At 44.0% G+C, this 24,262-nt stretch overlaps 1 protein-coding gene across 1 annotated transcript in view; it reads right to left on the bottom strand.

The window, feature by feature from the left end:
* Window positions 1-23,955, bottom strand: part of PACSIN1 (protein kinase C and casein kinase substrate in neurons 1) — a 71,552-nt gene extending 47,597 nt beyond the window's left edge. Inside the window, exon 1 of the mRNA XM_063141418.1 lies at window positions 23,787-23,955. The gene's annotated coding sequence lies outside the window, so the exon portion shown is untranslated. The remainder of the gene's footprint in view (window positions 1-23,786) is intronic.
* Between the last annotated feature and the right edge of the window lie 307 nt (window positions 23,956-24,262).

Genomic DNA, 24,262 nt, shown 5'->3' with positions numbered 1-24,262 from the left:
TCTCTTCTATTCAACTGAAGTAAACTAAATGTATTAAACAGAAATGTTGCTAATAATATAGAAAAAGAGCACAAAAATTAGCTTTACAGAGCTATTGTTCAGATCTGCCTCATGCAATTTGGATGGCCTGGACCAGGTTAACACAGACCCTGTTCAGATGACACGTGAAGCCACGGTGGTTAAGCAGTTTGAGCTAAACATTATGGCGTAGCATGCCATGTGAACCATGATTTAGTGTGTTGTGTGAACCATTCCTAACCATGGTGGCTATATGGTTTAAACACATTCATTAACCTTTTGCTGCAAACCCCCCCCCCCCCCGGCTTAGAGTGTTGTCTGAACAGTCCCACAGAGATGCTTGGGTAGACTATTCTGCTGCAGCACCAATTGCTTAGCAGCCACTATTTTACTTCGTATTTCTTCAGGCTCTGGAAAAAAATACTTGCCAAAACTGGGCCTAAACAGCCACACGGTCCCCTAAGATCACAAGGCAAAGGGGCAACTCAGCTGCTTAGCACTTTCTGCAGGTCGCTCTTATTCATCCAACAGAGATTTTAATTTTAGGTTCTCCCAGATTTGAGCCTGCTGGAAACTGAGTAGTTAGCAATTCGCTCATCAGTATTTTGGTGCAAATGTTCTGACTGATACTGAGCAAATGGTCTGACATCAGACATGGCCAATGATTTTCATGTTCTATACTGACTATTTGAATTCCTGACCTTCAATCTCTAGTCGGAATCTTCTCCTATTAACTAGAGTACTTTTCCTCCACCTCTACTGTAGCACTTTAAGACAGAGATTCTTACTAGCACATATGAATATTATATGGCATACCAGGAGCTCTAGGGACTCATTTTTAAACAAATAACTCTTACTGATTAACTTTATTTTGTTAACTGCTAAGTTTGAAATGCAATAATATTTTAAGCATTCAAATACTTCTGAAATGTGGCTAGATTTTTGTTTGTTTATATCTTGTGTAACACAGCTTCTTACATTAACAAGATAACCTTTTATGGGCTTGTTCAGACAACATGCTAAGCCATGGTTGGGCCAAGAATCTTTTTGCAGCAAATGGTTAGTGAGTGTGTTTAAACTGTGTGTTTAAACATATGCAGAGAGCATCCACCCCCATAGACCCATGTTATTTTCTCTCTAGGTAAACAGTCAACTTGAAAAGGGCATAGGAAATGGTATAGAAGGGGGAAACCCTTCACATTTAATCAGAGAGCTCCGGCTATTGGGCGGTATAGAAATGTAATAAATAAATAAATAAATAAAATTCAAGTTTGCTAGGTACAATAATTAATTTCCTCTTAAAAGTCTCCCCATTGCCTGAACAAACCCACATTTATCTTCTACTGCTAAATCTTCAGATTTTCACTGAATTTTTAGAGATAACAGATTGACTCTAACGCCATGTTCTCATTTTGTTCCACCTATTCTCTCACAAGAATTGTTGGGGTAGTTTTGGTTGGCTATATAACGGTCCAGCTGAACCAAAACGATTTATGGTTCTCTAATTACCAGCGGCATCTAGATGAATTGTAGGAAGAAACTATTACCAAAGGAGTGGGGGAATGTTCAGATAAGGAATATGAGCTCGCGTGTGTGCGTGTTTTAACTGCAAAAAAGGGTTATTGGGGAGATTTGTAAAGACCTGTCTACTCTTAATGAGAAGTCCAATCATTTCTCCCCAACCAAACAGCCCTAGAAAAATAGCCTATAATACAGAGAAATGGACTGACATAATAGACTACACTAGAAAGGATGGTACTAGCAGGTTAACTGAGAACAACTCCACACTCTATACAGGTTTTATACTTGCTCTGGATTGTGCACTTTGAGTTATGCTCCTCTTACAACACAGTAACCATTGTTATGTGCAACTTCATCAAACAGCTGCACATACAATTCCTTGTATTGGAATCCTCACAGTGTTAAGAATATATACTAAAAATATTACAGGTCCTAAACACTTAAAATTGGTCAAACTTTGGTGGATAAGCACACTATTTTTAACAGGTACATAAGTCATATGAACATAGGAAACTGCATTATACAGTCTGAACATTGGAACATCTGATACAGTATTGTTGACACAAACTGGTAGCAGCTCTCCAGGGTTTGAGGCAGGAGTCTTTCCAGTCCTATCTGGAACTGCTGGCAACTGAACCTGAGACCTTCTGCATGCAAAGCATGTACTCTACTACTGACCTACTACTCCCACTAGATTTTTCAGTCAAAGTTGAGTTAACCAGTCTGACCGAACCAGGAGTCTCCCAATTATGTTGGACTACAACTCCTATCGCTCATAGCTAGCATGGACAATGGTCAGGGATGATGGGAGTTGTAGTCCAATAACATCCATGAATCCGAGGTTTCAAAAGGCTGATTTACAATATCTCTGGCTTTTTTTGTGAATACAGATAGACTGCTACTAACATTTCAAGCTGGAATTAGCACTTGTTCGTGCTCACTGGTATCAGAAACATAATATGAACCCTGCTGGATCAGGCCAAAGTTCTATCTAGTTCAGCATCCATTCTCCAAAATTTTCAAGAAAAACAGAAATGGGACATGAAGGCAACAACCTTCACCAGGTGTTTCCCTCCAAGCAGCTGGTACTTTTCAGGAGGCAGATACCTCCATTTAGCCATCATGGACAACAATCACTGATAGACCTATCCTCAAATTCATAGATAGATCTGTCAAGATGATGGATAAGTTTAGTTCCTTTTGAATCTAGAATTGTCTTCAGATCCTACACATTTATTTATTATGACATTTGAATCCCATTATCTCTTCCTTTTTTATCCTCATAACAATTCTGTGGAGTAGATTAGGCTAAGAGAAAGTGATCGGCCTAAGATCAATCAATTTTGTATCTTAGAATCATAGAATCATAGAATAGCAGAGTTGGAAGGGGCCTACAAGGCCATCGAGTCCAACCCCCTGCTCAATGCAGGAATCCACCCTAAAGCACCCCTGACAGATGGTTGTCCAGCTGCCTCTTGAATGACTCTAGTGTGGGAGAGCCCACAACCTCCCTAGGTAACTGATTCCATTGTCGTACTGCTCTAACAGTCAGGAAGTTTTTCCTGATGTCCAGCTGGAATCTGGCTTCCTTTAACTTGAGCCCTTTATTCTGTGTCCTGCACTCGGGGAGGATCGAGAAGAGATCCTGGCCCTCCTCTGTGTGACAACCTTTTAAGTATTTGAAGAGTGCTATCATGTCTCCCCTCCATCTTCTCTTCTCCAGGCTAAACATGCCCAGTTCTTTCAGTCTCTCTTCATAGGGCTTTGTTTCCAGACCCCTGATCATCCTGGTTGCCCTCCTCTGAACATGCTCCAGCTTGTCTGCGTCCTTCTTGAATTGTGGAGCCCAGAACTGGACGCAATACTCTTGATGAGGCCTAACCAGGGCCGAATAGAGAGGAACCAGTACCTCACGTGATTTGGAAGATATACTTCTATTAATGCAGCCCAAAATAGCATTGGCCTTTCTTGCAGCCATATCACACTGTTGGCTCATATTCAGCTTGCGATCTGAAACTGGTTTTAGTTTCTTGTCTGAAATTGGTTCTCCCTAGTCCAAACCTCTATCAGCTACAGCGTTCCCCAAACCCTGTATTAAGAAAAACCAATTTCTGAAATCTTCATCAAGAATACATACCAAGCATATTTGGCTTATACATGCTTGCTTTGCAGAAGTTTGGGCAGGTCAAAGAGGACAAAATGTTATGCAGGGCAGTGAAGTCAGGACTCCCTCCCTGATGCTTCAAAATCCTGATTCCCCTTATGCATCTGAGAAGTCATCAGTCCTTGCCGATAAAGTTTCAAGTTTCTTTTTTAAACTTAGCGGCCAAAGGCTCAAGAATTTGCTTTATAAAATGGAAGTTCTCAAAGTGCTGAAGTATACAGCAATACGAAGTTCTGCACTTGTTTAGTATTGCAGAATTTGCACAACTCTTCTTATATGTTTGTTTGTCTTTATTTCATTTGCATTCCTGAGCTATGAATTAGGAAGCTCTCAGTTCAAATCTCACCTCTGCTGTAAACTCACTAGGTGGTCTTAGGCAAGCCACTCTCTCAGCCTCAGTTCTCCCATCTGCAATACGGGGGATAATAATACTGACTTCCTTTACAGGGTTATTGTAGGGATTACAACCAGATTATGCATATGAAGTGCTCTGAGCACTTCAAAATACTCTATAATTGCCTCACTGTAGGTAACAGAAGTCATCAGCCCACAATGGCAGGATGTCCAACTGTCATAATTGTGTGTTGTCTCTTTTGGTACTTGGCAGGTTTGCCATGTTCTTAGAGAAACATCAACAATTTCCAACAGTGAAGAGAGTAAATTTTAAAAACCTACAATTTTGGGAGAAAATGCTGATTTGTTTTTTTGTTTCTTAAGCTAATCTTTTGTTTTTCAGTACCTGTGATACTGAGTGGGGACACGGAATAATGGGCTCAAGTTACAGGAAGCCAGATTCCGGCTGGACATCAGGAAAAACTTCCTGACTGTTAGAGTAGTACGACAAGGGGGCCAATGACCTAGGGAGGTCATGGGCTCTCCCACACAAGAGGCCTTCAAGAGACAGCTGGACAGCAATCTGTCAGGAATGCTTTAAGATGGATTCCTGCACTGAGCAGGGGGTTGGACTCGATGGCATTATAGGCCCCTTCCAACTCTACTATTCTGTGATTCTGTAAGCATAGTGCAACACCTTCTGCTTTCCATTAAACCCTCTTTAGCTGCATCTCTCGTCTTTTCTGGGATATCGAATGGAGAGAAAAATTCTGTTGAAATGCTGCAAACAGCTTTAAGCTGCAAGATTCTGAGCACATATTCTGATTTATTTTTGTTTTATAATCTTATGTGGAAGCATAAGATTACCTATTGCAGGGGTAGACAACCTGGTGCCTTCCAGATATTTTAGACTAAAACTCCCATAAGGCTGGCCAATGGTCAGGGATTATGGGAGTTGCAGTCCAGAACATCTGAAGGAGACCAGGTTGCCTATCCTTGGCCTATGTTATACATTTCATTCTACGAGACTAGTTATGTTGCTGAAAGATGTAAGCAAGTGCCTTCCACACACTTCTATCATCTAGTGAACCATGGGACTATCAGGGCTTCACAAGCAAGTGTAGTCATTGTAGCCATGTTCCAGGTGAGTGCTTCTGTGATGACAGGTCTTGTTTAGTACATACAAGACCTCAGGCTGAAGCTTGTTCTAAAAACACTTCAGCCTTAAAATCAAAATGCCATAAATGCAGGTGAGAACACTGTGATCTCATTGGAGCCTGTATTTGCACATACATTTGCTGCAGCATTTCGAAGGAATGCTGTCTGTATGCATGCAATCCCCTCTGTGAACCTACTTTGGAGATGAGGAGAGCATTAGCTATATACTCAGAGAAACTAGAATGATTTCTGAACTTTTATAGTCTCCATATTCTGTCCTATTATCCAAACGTACATGATGCTTTATAGATATATCTGGTCTCTGCCTAGGAAAGCTTATAATCATGTCTGAATGCGGTATTTAAGATATTTGGATATTTCTAGGCAAATGTAAAGAGATAGTGACAAGACAGATGGGGATACAATGCACTGTGACGGTCACGTTTATTCAAACATAGGCTAGGAAAAGACTTAGGGTCTTTGTGATGCAAAGAGGTCTTGAGGCTGCCACCTGTGCCAATGAAATCCTACTCACCAGTTCTAATTTGCACCTAATGTCAGTTAGTCTTGACTATTTTATAAAATCTTATAGACTGGGGCAGAATGGGGGACTTTACCACAACAGTTCATGTAAAAGATTGTTGAGAAAACACGTAATATAGAGCGGATTTTGTTAGCTAGAGTAAGAAGACAAGGAGCAAATAATTTGGATTTGATGCAGAAGAGAGCCACAGAACGATAGGATACTGGGTAGAATGCAGCCAGAGCTGCAGGCAAAGTCAGATGACATTATGCTCAAAATGGTGTATTAGGCAAGACAATGAAGCTGACAAAACAACCGATCTTCAGTAAGTTCATGTAAGTTTTTATAAAAGGGTGGGGGGGAGAAATGATAGATCTTAGTGACGAAAAGATCCAAGAGGATTCTATTATTAGAGAAGGTTTGGGGCAACCAGGGGTCAATTCACCAGACCATCAGGGCATATAATGGCAACTGGATATTGCTGCTGTATTGACTCCCATCCCATGGTGACCAAGGTCATGCACCAATGCCACCACTTGCAGGTTCACACTTTTAAAGAGGTCACTAACAAATCCCTGATCCTGTTTGTGATTAGGTTGACAGGTAGATCATGCCCAAATTATTTCAAACCATTTCTAGCAATAGTTGATGGCTGTGTGAATTAGCGCTACAAGACGCCACAGGGCCCATTCAGAAGACACCTTAAACCATGGCTTTAACCATGGTGAATAAGGATTTTTGCTTTATTCACTGTGTCTTCAGAACACAGCCTGGCTTTCTGGCATACCCACCATGGTTCTGGCTTACCCACCATGGTTAAAGCCATGGTTTAAGCCAATGGTTTAAGGCCATTGGCATACCTTTGGTCTCAAGTTAGATATCTGACTCCCACTCCATTGGATCACCATTGACTCTTATTCTAAAGCTGTGAACAAGCCTCATCTACCTGCTTACTCTTCAGCCTCAGCTGTCCTGTAGGAGTGAGGTGAAGGTCATTCGTTCACATTGATCATATAGCTCTCCCTACACCCCAACAACTTGTTATACTAGGAGGAGGAGGAGGTACATGGCTTAGCTGTAGAAAGATGGACATAGATGAAAGGATGAATTTATGAAGCATTCACCACACTTGCACTTCTTTCCAGACCTATCTTCCCTCTTCCTGAATTAATGAGGGATGGTCTTGCATCGCAGCCACATACAGTAACATTGCGGACTCTAGACAGAGGCCTTGGCCTACCCCCTGCTAGCTGCTGCTAATTCCTATTGGCTGGTCTGGTGATGGCAAATTTCAAAAGGCTGGCTACATCTGATAGGTCTGAAGGCGTATCAGATGAGGGATCTTCCTTCCCCCAAAATGGTTCCAGCATTCCTTCTTTGAATTACAAAAGACGCCAAAGAATACCCTTCCCCTCTTTGAGAACCTTTGGCACCACTGTTTGAGGAGGCATATAAAGGAATCCTGCAACCCCTCAATTTAAAAACAAAACAAAAACAAGAAGGAGCAGTGCAATTCCTCCATAAAAGAGGATGGTGCAGACAGTCCACGCCTGAAAGGTTGGTAACCCTGCAGAGTGCAGGGGGGTTATGCAGCTCACCCTTTTGCCCCAAGTCAGGCTATCCTGCAGCAATGTCATCAATCACGGTGGGGGCTGCCAGCCAGTTCAGCCCAGAGTCCTAAACAAATCCGCCTACCATTTCCTGTGACCAGCTCAGCAGGTGCCAGCCGCTTGCCCCCCAACTCAACTCCATCCCAGGCTCGGTCACCTCCCCACTGCATGCAATGCAACGCACATCGCGCCAGGTGCAATGCCAGTCAGGAACGGGGCGGCGAGGGTGAGGGGGGGAGGAGAGGCAGGGAAGCACAAGACCAAAGCACCCCCAGGGCGACGAAGAGCAGCAGCGGCCCCTCGGAGCCCCCAGTTCCACCTTGTGGGGAGGGGGGGCATCGAGCGGCTCTCCGCTGTGGCCGCGTATTCCCCCCACTTCTGTTCCAGCCACAGCCAGAAATAGGAGGGCTGCAGCAGGGTCGGACAAGGAAGGAAGGAAGGAAGGGGGTGTGCAGAAGACGGTCCCCGAGCTATTTATTTTTGTATATAATATTTATTTATTTTGCACCTTCGGAAGAAGGAGGGCTTACCTGCGGAGCTCCGGCGGGGGCTTCTCGCAGGACCGTCCCCGAAGACCCCTCGAGGAGGTACGAGGAGCCAGACCGGCAGCAGGAATCCCGCGGCTCCCGTCCCGCCCGAAGCGCGCCAAGCGGGCTGGAGATGCCGTTCGCCTTCCTCTGGCGAAGCCGCTGCGACTAAACCAGCCGCTTCGCGAGGACTGCGGGCAAATCGCTCCCCCTCCCCTTCTTCTCCTCCTCCTCCTCCTCCCGCCCACCTCCTTCTGCTGGTTTCTATGGCAACTGGGTAATGCTCAGCGCATCCTGCCCGCCGGCACCGATTCCCCCCCTTCTCCTCCTCCCTTCCAGACCCGCGCTCCGGCTCTTCGCGCCCCCGCCCGCCAACTCCGGGTGCGCGCGCACCCCCAGGTCTGGTCGCTGTACCGCCGGGCCGACCGAATCCGCGCGCGCTCTAAAGCGGCCCTCTCCCCCGCTTCCTCCCGCTCCTGAGACACGCGCGTGCGCGCGTGACTACAGGCAAGTGTGGGACACGTGTGACGATGCTCCCTCGAGTGACATGTAAGGACACGAGCTGGGCAGGGAGTGTGCGCGCCGCGCAGGTCTCAGCAAGACTTCGAAACGGCTTGACCGGCCAGGGAGGCATTTTGCCGCCTGGACCCTCCAACTCCTCCTCCAACTCCTCCTCCTTCCCACAATCCCATCCCAGGATTTAGGGTGAAGCCCCCCCAGGGAGCTCAACTTTCCGATGCTGTTTTCTCTGCAAGATTAGAGAGGATCTCAGCCAAGTTGTTGTTGCTGCTGCTCTCTGGATGACCCTAACAACATTGGCCTCTCTGAGGGGTTCGCTTGTGCAACCTGAGTAAACGAACAAGAACTGGGCTGGTGCTTGCCACAACGGAACTGGTGCTTGCTACAAAATAAATTCCCCGAAAATCAAGCTGGTGAAGGCTAAATGGTCTGACTGATCCAGTGGGCTCCATCGCACCAGCGTTTTATCACACTCTTGTCATGCCTGTTTTGCAGCGCAGTACTCATATGACTCATTCTGCCTCTTCCCCTCCATTTTTTTGTGTTTTCCTAGAGCGTGGAAAGTCCAGTTTACTTCCTCCACACGGGATTAAAGCGCTCTTCCACCCCTGGTGTATTGCCGTTCTTGCACCATGTCCTTTGTTGGGGGCATGTGCTTTGAAGGGAGGTCTTGCTGATGAAATAGGAGGGTGGGGTGGTTCTCTATCATGCCGGCTTGTGCTGAGTTGTTTGAATGGACTTTCGCTGCTCCAACCACATTCTCATTGCCAGCAGAAATGGCACCCAGCCGATGAAACATTGTAAAACTAGACAATAGGGGTGTGCAGAGCAGGTCTTCTTCCCCATGAAATTATAGTCAATGGGAATTAACCAAAGTGCTTACAACTCCCCCATTTTTAAAGATAAAGAGATGAAACTTGGTACCGTGGTAGCTCTTAAGTAGGGCTTTAGCCAAGCCAAGCTTGAAACAGATTATTCATCCCTTAATATTTAGGATTTTTAAAAAAGTTTGAGGGTTAGGGTTAAAAAACAAACAAACCTGTCATTTTTAATGATAAAGAGATGAAACTTGAATGGGAACTGGTTTGCAGAGGAAACTCCATGTCCGCTGTATGAGAAAAAAATCTGTAAGGTGCCCCTTAAAGTGCTCTCCAGAGCGAGACAAGATGAAGCAATGTGCCAGGTGGATCTACTGCAGCTTCTTCACAGCAATAATGTCAATTCATTAACATTCATGTATGCTAACCAATTCAATAAACAGCAAGTCCTCTTGTGAAGGGGAGAATCTTGCATGTGTGAGAGGATATGACAGTAGCTCTGTCCCTGGAGGACCTGAGTGGCTGAAAAGACGTAATACACTAGAGAACATTTAATCCCCCCTGTTGTACATTATGGCATCAAGTAAACTAATTTGCATAAGGGGGAAATCTGGGGGGGAAATCCAATTCAAAATTCACTAGTCCCAAATTATTTGCTCATGATTAAACAAGTCTGGTGCAGAAAGGCTGTTTGCACAGCATCCATCCCAAGCCTAGTGCCACAAGTACCAGATCATCCTGCCCTCTTTGCATTGGGTGGGAGGACCAGTGTAGGATTCCATAGCTGGGATCCGTAGAGGAATGATGCTTTCCTAAAGATTAGAACTAGAGCAATTACATTTTTATTCTAAGGGAAGCTTTAACAAATTCTCCCATGCGTCTCTACAGTTAGCTAATCAGAGAGGAGAGGAAATCTAAAGCCACTAACAGTCCTGACCAATTGGACTTGCCTTTAGAAGAAGCAGTTGCAATAATGAGGTTTGCCTAAGGAAGGCTGTTTTGTTGTTCAGGAGGACAAAGATCAAGTTACCCTGAGAAGGTAAACCAGGTCCCTTTCGTCTCTCTCCTGGTCTCAGGCACAATCTCATCTTTCTTCTAAAGAGCACATTTGACTCCCTAATGAAGCACAGTGGGGCACTCTGTCTTCAGCGCCCTTCATCTGCCTTCTTGTTTCCCAGATTCCCTATTTCAGCAGGAGAGGCAGTGTAGATGCAGAAAGATAATAATTCACTCCCAAGCTGGGAACAGAAGAGAAAAATGGCTTTGCCCATGATTTCCTGTCTCCTTCCACAATTATTTCTGTACCTTGTTAAACTAAAGAAAAAAAAAAATTTTTTACTTCTCACTTCTAATAGGTGGGATTATTCCCCCTTTGCTTCATTCTTTTAGCATCTCTTCCCTTTTTTCATCAAAACCCTTGCTGCAGATCTCAAAGAGAGGCTTTCTCACTGGATTTCCCATTTTGAGATCGGCCACTAGTGCCAGCTACAGGTGTTTTTTTTTTTTTAATCCAGTCTGCTTCTATCAACAGCAACTGGGACCAGGTAGGAAATCAGAAGATATCCCATGAAAGGATTATTACTGAATATTCTACCTCTCAGGGGATTTGTGATTGGGGAAAAACACTCTCCTTTGATATGATAGAGAATTGTGTAATGCAGGCCTTGGTATAACTGCTGTGTGTGTGCATACGCTAGACTGAATCTTTTGTACCAGTTTAACTTACAGATGGATTCATCAGTATGTGAGAGCTGGGCCTCTCCATGCTGATTGCTTGTCGTTATTTGCTACCTGACTTTTCCTAGACAAGCTTTCCATTTGAGCATGCTGGTTTGGGTTTCAACAATTGTCTGGATAATTTCTACATCTGTAAAATCAGTATAAACCCAGTATCTTTGGGGCAGGAGGATCTGACATTACTATTTGGGCAAATGGAACCTCTAAACTCCTAGCTTAAATAAGCGCCCCATTATTCAGGTGCTATAGAGATGTGATAACGAAAGCAGTCTTCTCTGTTAAGAGCCATTAATGAGAAATGACTGCAAATCTAACAGCATGTGGCTACACGCTCATTCACACTTGGAACTTTCAGGTCCAAGTGCTACTGAGTGTGAAACAGGGTTTAAAAATAGCTGTGTTGTGCTTGGTAGCCACCCCACTCCCAGCATCATAAATGATTCTAACTGTAATGTTTCCATATGTTTTTTTGGTGTGAAAGGCTCTTTTTTGTGCAGGTCTGTAGAAGGCATTGGCTAGCTAGTTAAAGTGAATGGGAGAGGGAAATGAACTCCCAAAGTGCAATTCTATGCATGTCTACTCAGAAATTGATCCCAGTGAATGTAATAGGACTTCCTCCCAGGTAAGTGTGCCTAGGAGTGCAACCTCAAGAACAAGACCTAACTCCTACAGTACAATTTTATACATGTCTACTTAAATGTAGATTCCACTCAATTCAATGGGACTTACTCCCAACTGCTGGGGAACATGGGTGAAATGTTGCACCATGTTCTGCTTGTGGGTCCCTGGTCGACAGCTGCTTAGACACTGTGTGAACAGAGTGCTGGACTAAATAGACCCTTGGTCTGATCCAACAGGGCTCTTCTTCTGTTCTTACACCAAGTAAGTGTGCTCAGGATTGCAGCCTGAGTGTATCTTTTCCCCAACATGTTCTTTTAAAACAAAAGCAGTCACAGGAGGCTGTGAGTTTGAGCAGAGCAATGGACAGATGGCTGACCCTTTTCCCTCTGGCCATTTTATTCCTGTTCAAAATCACTGCCCAAGCTGCTTTTCCACCCAAAGGGGGGGAGATACCCGGGGGGGGGGGATTCTAAATGGAAAAATTGCTAGAGGGGAAAAGGGTAAGTAGTTTCTCCGCTCAGCCTCACAGACTTTTGGTTACTATTTTTTTCTAAGGTCAAGAGAAATATACACATGATTGTGTGCCAGGTTTAGTTTGGACCTTGGGCTTCTTTGCAGAAGAGTTGGGGTTTGGGTTGTTTTTTCTTTCCATATAGACAGGTTTTGCACTGGCTTCATGTTCATGTGCATCTGTCTTATGATGGGATGAGCCAAAGCATGGGATTTATATGGTAGACTGACACGCACAGTCACTGGTGCAGCTGTAGCACTGCCATTTGCCCAGGGGCCAAAGCAATATCAAAGTGCTAACCCAACACATTTTGCTGCGTGAAAAAGAGCCCAAATGGTGTACGCATGCATGTACACACCAACAATTAAACAAGTTTTGTTGTACTATTCAGACTTCGATTCCTGCCTTCATCTATTTTCGCTCTTGGTGCTGCCTGAAGCAGGTCACTTTACCCTGCTGCATGGGATGGCCAGTCCTGGCAGAGTTATTATGGGTCCCTCTAGTACCACACATTCCTGCTTTCCAAAGTCACCTGTGGCTGCACTTTGTGCCATGTAGAAACAGCTGGGAGCTCTTCACCGTTGCCTCTATGCTTCCCTCCACCTTTTCCAATGTGTTCAGCAAGCTGCCAGTACCAGAAACCCTTTCCCGCCACTTCCTGGGAGAATGCAGACGCTAGGCTATTTATGTCCTTAATTAGAAGCGCAGAATAATTGGGCCCTCTGCAGTTGCTTGCTCAGAAAGCAAATCATTGTGAAAAGCTGTAGCATTATGCAGGTGCCACCAGAAACCCAGCTTAGTTCCATGAAAACAACTTGCCTTTTGTTTGCTAATTTCCAGCCCTTCAGGCATCCTCCGGAACTCTTTCCAGGGAAGGGACATGGTCCCTGACATGAAGGGCTCAGTTTTCTGGCAAGCTGCACGGAGCTTTGTGGAAGATGCTGTTTGTGAGGCCGGGAAAAAGGACGTGCTGCTTTCCCAAGATCCCAGCCCTGTTGTTAATTCAGACAGGGCTTCAGTTCTGGGGAGCTGTGGTATGTACAGTCGTTTGTGTCACTGAGCGCAAAACCCTGCCAGACTTGCATGCTTGCATTTTGCATCCACTTGGAATTACTGAGACAGACCAAAGCTCTGTTCTGCAAGTCTCTCTCCTTTTAAAAGTATGTATTTCACTGGAGGATGCATTTTCCTTTATGAGCTGATGAGAAAATTGCAGCTCACATGCCATATCTTCATAGTAAAACTAATAGTTTTAATTAATTAACATTATAGCTTCTCTGCACTGTTCATATATTACATGTTATAGCTTATAGTAACATTTGTGATTCTGATTCTTAGCTCTTTGGTGTTTTTTTAAATGGTTATAACTCTTAAATGGAAAGAGGGAAAACTAATTTCTGTAACATATAAATATGCCAATACATTGTTAGACACTATATCATTTGGAATTAGGCTGAATAGATGCAAATGAAGAGATAGATCCTGTATTCCAGAGTTGTCTGGAAGAACTGCACCTGCTTAATTTCTCTCTTATATATACATTCCAAATTCCTTCCCTAAAAGAACTGGTGCCTGGGTCTGCTTGTTTTCCTCTTCCCTCCTCTCCCCTTTAATTTTTTTGTGTCATGTTTTTTAGATTGTAAACCTGCTGATAGGGACTGTCTTGTTTTTATTGTAAACTGCTCTGGAACCCTTTTTGGCTGAAGATGGGTAAAAATGCTTTCCAACAAACATCTAATAAAAGTACAGAAGCCTTCTCCTCCTTTCCATCTGCTCATCTTAAACACAACCCACTTTTTCACATGGACTTCACTTAATCCTTGTTTTCACCATATCCTCCACACATAGACTGAACACTATGGCTGGGTTTACACAGCATGCTAATCCACCCAGTGTGGTTTGTTGTTGAAGCGTGGGTTATCGTGTTGTATGAACCCAGTGCTTTTCCTACAGGGTGGGTTATTATTTTGTCTAAATGCAATGCATTTCAGACAACATAATAACCACCCTGAACAACTCAGTAACAAGCCATGGGTTTTCAAGGTAGTTTGTTCAAGAAAAGTAAACCACACTGCATGGTTAACAAGCCACCCTGTGGAAAATGTGCTGCATCCTGGTGGTTAGCATGTTGTGTGAACCCAGCCATAGAGGGGTAGCAGGATCATGATGGCAGGATGCATTCTAACCTCTGCATGTCTGTTGGCTCTATCCTTTGATCAGTGCACATTAATCAAAGGGTGAGAATGGAGTCTAAACCTGTATGTGTATAGGGCCTGTACCCATGGCACAACCATAGTACTCACACATGTACATTTTTGTGCCCTTACATTTTCTATTGATTTATTTTTTAAATGTTTTCCCAGTCTTTTATATTCTTGTAAGGGACTTTGTTTTTGTGTAGCTGAAAATGTTCTTATTGGTAATGGGGTACGTATTTTCTACAATTTTAACAATGCATATGGAGAGCTCCAACACTTTTTAATCTTTATCTTTTTGTCTCTATACTGAAAAAGAATACAATCCTCCTAACAATACTCACATTGCTAACATTTATCAAATAATCTGTGTAAATTCTATAATGTATGGTTTATATATTTGTTGTTGTTTTTAAGTAACATTGGCCTTGGAAAGTTTGCAATTATTTTCAAATTGAAGGTAATTATGGGGCTGTATGTATATGCCCAGAGTTATATATTCCAAGTAAAAAATGGAGTGAATTACATCTCTCTTTCTCTCCTCTCCCATAACACTTGTCTAGATCACTGGGAAAGCATTAAGTCAGCAATGCTATACACAATCACTTGGGAGTAAGCTCCATTGAACCCAATCAGGCTTATTTTTAAGTAGATAAGGCATACAAATGTGCTGTTAGTGAGAATTGTCTTCAGCTTTGGTTCTGATGTAATTAGTATGTCTATGAAATGTTTCTCTTTGTATACCAGCAAACAGTGCTATTGGTTTACAACAACCAAAATTGTAACTCCACCTCAAGCTTCAGAGTATAAATCATGAGAATCAAATATCAGGTTTTCCTGTCTCAAATGGTTTGTTTATTTTCCTTATAGTTTTGAACCTTTAAAGGGATTCTGAGTCATGATTTTAGAACTTCCTTGGCTATCAGAGTTCCCGATCAGGTGGACATGGAACTGGATTGCTGAGAACAGTGAGCTAAAGTGGTTCAAGGGTCTGGTATCACTTTAATGGGACACACACACACTATTTGTTACAAGTTGGAATCAGTTCTCACTTTAGATACAGTTCTACTGTCTCTCAATCTGTCTACATCTGTCTCTTTAAAATAAAATTTTAAAAAATCCTCCTTTGCCATCTGCTCCCACATGTAGTAAAATCAATCGCTTCCCATAACACACAACAGGATCCAAGTGCCAGCAATTCAGAATCTTTTTACATTTAAATCTATCCTGGCTTTCTGAGCAATTTCATCAGTACTAGCAGCCTATTAATCACCATTTTATTCTGGAGGAAGAAGGCCAAGGGGAAAGTTGCTGAAGAGGTCATGCCTTGGTTAGTGGGGACAGGTGTTTCTCCACTGAAGAGAGGAGAGCCCAGTCCTGAGAAAGGAAGGCACCATCACGGTAGAGTGCGCCATTACCTTTACAGTTAGCAGATGATCCACACACACACAAAACTGGCATTGTGCATTTCATGCATTATTCATATAATTTCTAAATCAGCTTGCAAATTGGTGCTGTGTTGTTTGCTATAGTTCTTGAAAAGAAAAGCATTGGGACAGGAAGATAAATATACCCATCCACTGTGCTATAATGCTCTAGAGCTGGCTCTAACATTAGACAGCTTCAAGCAGCTGATTTTGGGTATCATGAAAGGGCAGCAAATTTAGTTATTGGATTTATTAATATTCTATTTCTACTCCCAAGAAGAGGTGTTTGTGGGTTTGTCTGCCAAAATAACTTGGCCAGCCTTGGCTGCCATGTGCCTTAACCCAGGGGCAGGGGACAAAAGGATGACAATGCACACATCATTTCCTATTCTGCTTCCATCAGCAAAATGCCTTGGGCCAAGCCTGCTATTAACGATCAACCTCTATATCAGAGCTCGGTAGAAGATAGATCTCCAGTTCTTTGGGCATGGGCAATTGTCAGGAATGCTGGGAGCTAAAGCCCCAAATATCTGTACTTTCTGCCCACCCCTGCTCTATAGGATTGTAAACAATCCAGATTGATGAAACTCTGAACTAAGACTAGGCTACACAGTTGTGACCCACCAAGCCAAATGCAGCCTACCTTGCAACTATGTCTGTGCCCTATGTGGTGCTTGTTTTTGTAGCCCCAGCAGTAACAGAAGGCTTATTAAGCCTCTTGTTGGGCTATGTTCAACTTGGTGGGTCACAAGTAGTACAAGCCAGGTGTAAATATTGTGGTTTGACTCAGTCAATGCATGTGTGTTCTTAACACCGAAGAGCTCATGGTCAGTCAACAGCAGCAGGAATCTCTTATGCTAGCTGGGCAAGAAATATGTGCTAACCCCCAAGTTCCCTTGGCTCTAAATTGTCACATGTTCTCCCTAAAGAACCCATTTCTGGAGGAACAAGAGAGGAGGGCTGACACGTTGCAGTGTTTTAGTGCATCCAAATTGTTTTTCTGTTATTAAATGGGGTGAGGGAGTGAAGGGGGAAGAAGGAGAGTCTCCTGGCATCGGTTTGCTCTCAGAGACTTTGGGAGAACTGCTGTAGAAATGTTTGAATTAGCATTTTCACAGAGGACACAAAAGCAATCCAGAGAAGAGGAGCCAGGAGCTGCAGTGTGGGCAGGCAAGGCTCTCCTTAATCCAGTTATCGAAGTACTCGCAGCTACAATTTGCAAGGGAAGTGTGACGGCAGCAGATTCTGAGTGAAAGAGTTCATCTGTGGCTGGCTGGTGCCGAAGGAATGAATATATCTAGTACCATTTTTATATGACGTTATATAAGAAACATGTGTGCTTCTTAACTGGAGATAGCTAAAACCTACAGGGGGAGTTCTAATAACTGCATGGATAGAAGTATATGAAGCACTAATACAGAACTGTAAATCAAATATTTTGTTGGATGCGGCATACATGGGTGCAGTGAAAGCAGAACTTTGGGGCAGGGGTCCAGAGCACTATTCAGCAGAAGGAGGAGGACAGCCATCAAATGCCGCAGGGCTGGCTCACCGCATTTTCAAGCAAGGACACAATCCTATTCATGGTTAGACCTCAGCCTCTAGCACTCCCCAGCCAGCATGGGAGTTGTAGGACCTTACTCTTCTAAACATCCATAGAATTGCGCTGTGAGTGAAGTAATGCACATTATTATCTAAAGAGCCCTCCTCAACCTGTAAGGCCATTAAATCCAGAGTCTAAAATCACATACAATAACTTCCCTAGTGCTGGCATAAACACAGATCATCCAGATTTGGGGAACTCAAGGGAATTTGTGGAACAGCTGCTCTCTGAGGTGAACAGGAACCAGTCTTGGAAATTGCCCACTTTAGCCTGCCACAACCTGGTGCCTTCCAGATGTTTTCAACGTTATGTCTCTTTAGCCCCAGGCAGCATGGCCAATGATCAGGGATGGTGGGAACTGTAGTCCAAAACATATGGAGGGCACCAGGTTTGGGTAGGCTGTTCTATGAACTTATCAGTCACCACAGTTTTGACTTTTCAGTTCAAGTTTGTACAGTCTTTTCCGCTATGATTATGTATAGGCCAAATATTACTGTCACAGTTAAGGCTTAGCAGCAGTCTCTGTTTAGTAGAATGTGAGCATGGCAGCTCACTTTAAGTGATAAAAAACCTCTCACAAAAGTATTAACCCTGACCTACAATGCAGTTAGAATCACTGCCACACTGTGATTATTTTGCTCTCCTATAGGTCTCTGGGTCCTCTATAGTTTATGTAGCCAGAACCTGAGCCTACACTGGTCTGCCAATTGAGGCCTAACTACACAGGGACCTGGCATGACACAGCCCTTCTCATGCCTACACAGGGACCTAGCAAGACATTTACCTTCAAGGAGCTGTGGTGCTTGCCAGACACCATTATGAATATGCAACCCCTGAACCTGGCTAAACAACTCATAACCCACAGGGTTGTTTAACTCTCAAATAACCCCCGCTGGCCAGGTTCACTTGACACAACAACTCCCATTCAGGGATTGCCTACTCATAGCAGCTAGCACACGCCACAGGTCCTTGAGGGTAAGTTAACCCATAACGGGCTGTTGTGTCATGCAAACTGGCCTATAACGTTAACAGCATGGCTTGTAGCCATGTCAGTTTTTTAAACATCTGGAGGGCACCAGGTTGGGGAAGGCTGGCCTAGCCCGTCATTCCTTTTGCCAAACCTAGCACACAATGGCACCAATCTTTTATTGAAGTTCCAACTATGGCAAATCAAATCAAATTTGATTTGCACCATGCCAATGGCCATTGCAATTTATAACACTCTTCATACAGGTATACATCATACACCTAAAACAGACAATAAACTGCCCAGTATCCAAAGGAATCCTTAACACAGATATACTCAATACGTTGCTACAGGTGATACATTTCAGGCTTTTTTTCAAGCTGCCTGGGTGCTGCTCTGTTTTTTGGCTTTTGAGGCTTTGAATTCTCTCACACCATCTTCTATGTGCCACTGCCAGCCCTTCAGATGTTTGAAGAATGCTATTATACCTATGTCCCTCTTCTCCAGGCTAAACGTGCCCAGTTCCTTCACTTGGATTATAAGATCTCGATCCCAAAGAGGATCTTCTGCTCCCCACTTTCCTCTTCTGAGAAACAATCTGTATTCCTTCGACAGCGCAGAGCCAAGCCAATGTAGTTAGGTCCCAATGACAGTAACAAGAAAAGAACCATTCTTTTCCAATAGGTACTGAAAAGAAACGTTTGAGCCCTCTATGTCGCCAGCAGGATGGAAGGATCCTACCCTCCCTACTGTTCTCCCCTTCTGAGAGATGATGTGAAAGGTATATGAAGAAGCAGAATGATGGTGCTGAAACCATAGCAGGATCTTGCACTCTGCCTCATGCATAAGAAAACAAGCAACTTTAAAAAAGGTAAATAGGAGGTTCATCAGGTGAGGGTTTTATCGCACACTCACTACTGCCCAGTTACGGATGTGCTTTAGATGGTAACCTCCACCTCCTGCTCGTTTTTCCATCACAAAACAGACCCCTTTTAATCTGACTTTTTTAAAAAACAAAAAATTGAATGTGCTGCTATCGCCTGCTGTGTGCAGGAAAAGTGGTGTTTTGAATGGCCACGCGGCCTTTGTTTACTTCCTCTTTCCCCTCCGGGGAAGAATGAGAAGCGATGGTAAGGAAACACAATTTCCCCCCATGTGATGATGCTCTAGGAGTCATGATAGCAATGATCCTTTCATGCCACAGATACTCCTTGCAATTTGAATTATCTATGTTTTAACTAATGTCAAAAATGGTTATTAAGTAATAGGAAACAATGCCCACAGACTGGAGGGCTGTCTTGATGTTGTCTTTGCCACGGGGTGGCTCTGAATCCGTGCTGCATCAATTTGATGATGCAGCCACAGATTCGAAGCCACTCTGGAACAAAGAGGCAAAGATGTGTGGCTGAAAAGTCAGGGACTTACCCTGACTTTTCCAGCCAGAGCAAGGTCAGGCCGGCTCTTCAGCCAGTCTTTCATCATTTGGAGCCACTCTGGGGCCATCCCTAGACCTTCTATTTGTTGCAGGAAGCCACAGGAGGTGGAGGAGCAGGGGCGGCAAGCCTAATGGCCGCTTGAAACCCCGCACTGCTTCACCTCATTAGAACAAGTTGCCGCCACCATGCACCAGCAGAAAGGCTGCTGCCTGATGTGGAATGTTAATGGGGAATAGAATTTCTGATACAAGTGAGAAGCAGATCCTTGGCCAATTTAGGTATGTTTACAGGGTGCGCCAAGGCAACACATGAGAATGAATGTTAGTGCTAAAAAGCTAGCTTGCAATCTCTCATCAAATTTGTTTGCCCCTAGGAGGTCCGTCCCCCCCTTTACAATTGTTCAGCAACATCTAGAACCATTTGGGATAAATGCATTTTTTAGAGGTTTGCTTAATGTTTTGTTCATATCTGACTCAATCAGGCAGACAGTTGGGAATCACCATATGGGATCAAAGAATTAATGCTGTAACAAACCTGTCTGGATAAAGATAAAGCAAAGCGTTCAGTCACCAGGTCTGGCCTGCACATCTATGCCTTTCCTTGGTGCACAAAAAAGTCCTCAACAACTCCCCTTAAGCTTTTGCTGCACATAGCCAGCAGCCCAGGTAAAATGCTGTAGCACTGCTGATGTGAAAAAGGGTAGTTACCCTCCAGGCATAGGTGCTAATGGTTTCCTGCGAGTTTTCTCCCAGTAGACAGTATGGATGGATGCTAATAAAAGCTGCAAGGAAAACCTGGGAGTGTGCTATCAATTTGTGATACATTAGCAGGTGACAGGCCTAGAGACACCCTGGGGGTATTAAATATCAGGAAGCAATGCCCCCAGGATGAGGCTGTGATAAAAGCTGCTGACGCCTTGGAGCTAAACAATAATGAACAACGGAGTGCCCTACTATAGCCTTGGCCAAGCAGGGATGTTCAGAAGGGGCATAGAGGCAGGGATGTCTAGACAACAGATGCTTGTGGATGGGGAGGGGGGGGCTGATGTAATGCTAAACTCCAATTAGAGATATCAGTTAACACCCAGTGCCTGATGGGAACCTAAACTGACCATGACTGTTAATCTCCTTGCCTCCAGGGGTAACATAGTAATGCTTGCTGATCTTTTCTGAATACTTCTGACTAGAAACAGGTCAAGAACAACACCATCTTTGCCCAGTGATTGTCAAGCTATTTGAAGAGCAGAACACAGAGAGCATATTGTCCCATGATTCCAAAACATTTAATTACATCCATCTTACCAAGTCCTGTTTTATCTCTTGGAGTAGTTTATTATGAAAGGACTGCACTAAACCGTCCAAGTTTGCGGTGATCCAGATATCCAAATATCTAATTGGAACTCCCTATCATGAGGCTTTTGTTCATTTATGCTTAACATTCTTCTCCATCAAGATACTAGAGTCAGCTAGAAAAGGTTAAGTAACTATGCTTCTTCTGCTCTAGCACAGGCTGAGTTTGACCTACAGCAAATCTGGCTAGGTTCATCAGTGTTCATGTTGACACCTGAACCCCAAAACATAAAACCACCAGCAACCACAGTTTCTTGACCTGTGGACATTTGAACCATTTATACCCAAGAGTAATTGGCCACTGATGTTTGTCCCCAAACACAGCAAATGTCCAGTTTCGGAAGACTGATGGCAGAGTCAAGTATGGCTAAACAGCTAGGCACAAGAACACTTCAAATTACCATAGCAAAACAAAGTATTTTTTCTTAATCATCATTATCATGTATAGTTTGGAAATAAATCAAGGATTCACATTTGGTTGTTGCTTTTTAGTGCAGAATACACAGGGCATGTTCATACATCAGAACAGCCCACCTTGGCTCAATTATTTCATCATGCTGGGCACTTTCAGGCACCATTTTTGCATGGTGCAATGGGCACCAGCTTGCCAGGGCACATCATGCCATGCAAACCCAGGTGGTAGAGGTTGTCTGAGGGTTAGGCAACCTTCAAACAGCCCTAAAACAAGCCATGGGTTATTTGAGGGTGGTCTAACCCTCAAAGTACCCCTTCCTTCTGGGTTTGCATGACACAAAAAGCCATGGCAAGCCGGGTGCCTGTGGGTGCTGGCATGATGCCACATCCCCTTCAGGTAAATTAAGCCATGGTGCGCTGTCACATGTGAACCCGTTTTAGTGGGTGCAGAAAGAATGCACACAGACCTATAGCATGCACCTGTTAACATTGTAGCATTTGAATAAAAACAAGGAAAAGGAAAGGAAAGGAACCTCTCGTGCAAGCATTTGAGTCATTGCTGACTCCTAGAGGGACGTCTGCTTTTGCTGACATTTCCTTGGCAGACTTTGTAGCGGGATGGTTTACCATTGCTTTCCCCATTCGCAGTTACCTTTCCCCCAGCTAGCTGGGTACTCATTTTACCGACCTCGGAAGGATGGAAGGCTGAGTCGACCTGAGCTGGCTGCCTGAGAACCAGCTTCTGCTGGGATCAAACTCAGGCAGTGGGGAGAGTTTCGGCTGCAGTAACTGCCACTTACCACTCTGCACCACACGAGGCTATTTTATATAAAAACAAACTTGGTAAAAATTTAGAACTTAATTTTATGGTTACTTATAGAGTAGTTTAGTTACACTATAAAATTGGTTCAGATTTTATTTTGATTTTGTGTTCTGGGATTGAAGCACGTTACAAGAGGGGCTTCTCTATGCCTTTTCAAATTGCTGATATTCAGGAGGAAGACCTTATAATATTCCAGCAAAGATTTAGAAGACCTAATATAGGAATGCAGTGATAGCAACACAACCCTCCTGGGAAGACTGCTAGTGGAGATTGGGGAAAACACTCTACCATGCTAACCCCTCTAAACCAGAGGTGCAGAACCTCCATCGTTCAGGGCCCCCCAAAAAGGCTACACACCTTTTTCCCCTTTTGGTAGTTTTCCAGCTTTTGCACCCTTTCCCCCATTCAAAAAGATTGAAATGACTCTCCCAAGGCTTAGTTAAGAGCTTTAAACTAAAATATGCTGGTATTTTGCCCCCGAAGAGTCGGAAGCGACTGAACGAATAAACAACAACACTAATGGAACATGGTCCCTGAGAGCTACTCCAGAATGGAACCCCAGGCTGAAAAGGGTCCTGTCCCTCTACTCTCATCTGCTTCCTCTCCTTTCTGTGGCTGCCTTAGAAACAGCTGGCAGTGTAAATAGGTCTAAAGCTCAAACCAAGAAGACCCAGATAGATTCCGTAAAGCTTATGGGTCAGCGATTTTCAGCTACAGAAATACTGAACTTAGGACGGCGCCAGTTTTCTGTTTCTATTTCCAGCTGGAGAGAGCAAATCCCAGTTGCATCCAAAATGGTACCCCAAAGACCATGTGGTAACTGGGTACTACACTGGTAAAGCTTCAAGATCATACCTCTATATCCTGTGTCAAATATATTCTGTTATAACTTTTTTTTATCTATGGGCCATCAATGTATTATTGCCCACATTGCAGTCTACACACAAAATATATGACATGTTACATTGATAACAACTTTATATATGAACTAAGCTGAAGACTACCCAGTGCCTCCCAAACACAACACATCCATCAACCTCATTCCCAGCTCGCAAGCTTTTAGATAAATGATGCTTCTCCGTTCACCCGGGTAGCATCGAATGATTTTTTTGCTCACACTAGGAGGGAGGCACTGAAACTCAACTGGTGAAATACGAGCCATTCTGAAAAGAACGAAAAACAAAACCTGTGCCATAGAAACGCAAGCAAGATCCTTACTTGAAGTGGCAGTATGGATGCCCCACAGTTAGAGTGACAGCACTTAGAAACAGGATTGTATGCGATGTTATGATTCTCAGCGGTCACCTGATGACAGCTTGTCCCATGGGGGCATGAGAGGCCTAACACCCATACCTTGAGATCAGCATAGCAGCCTGGCAGTGTACAAAAAGCTGCGCAGATGCCTGCCAAGGCTGGCACCATCTCAACAAATGCCTTGAACCACCTGGCTGAGTGAACAGCTTGCCGAAATCTGATAACAAAATAAGGAGAAGAGAATCACCCACAACCTACCTTTCTGGAGGGGTTGTAGGGACCATCGGGCGCTGCCAGAAAAGCCAAGTCCCAGTACCCGTCAGGTGGATAGCCACCTGGCCTGCCTGGCTTACTTTATAGGATGCTAGCTGCCTGGCAAGGAGCTATACTGGATTCTTCTCTTTCTTTCTCAGCCTGGGCACGTTGGAAGGAAGGTCATAGCAGATGGCGAGGAGGGAGGGGGTAAAGATCAGCCCAGAGATTAGAGAGGCATTTTTAGCCAGCCAATCGCTGGCCAGGCTCTGAGTAATGACTCGCTGACAGCACAAGGTGAAAACATTACTGCAGAGAAAGCAGAAAATAAACTCAGGAGTTGCTTGTGCTCTCTCTTTCCTGGGATCCCCCACCCTATGTCTCATGCCTTGCACCTTTGCACATGCCATTATGTCCTTTTCTCTATCCTTTTGCATGATGACTTCAATATGCCCCTTTCTTCCCCCTTCCCCTCCCCCTCT

Source organism: Elgaria multicarinata, chromosome 1 (assembly GCF_023053635.1).
Source record: "Elgaria multicarinata webbii isolate HBS135686 ecotype San Diego chromosome 1, rElgMul1.1.pri, whole genome shotgun sequence".
Lineage (NCBI taxonomy): Eukaryota > Metazoa > Chordata > Lepidosauria > Squamata > Anguidae > Elgaria > Elgaria multicarinata.
Note: the sequence above shows the minus strand (reverse complement) of the source record. Positions and strands in the feature narration are given on the sequence as shown.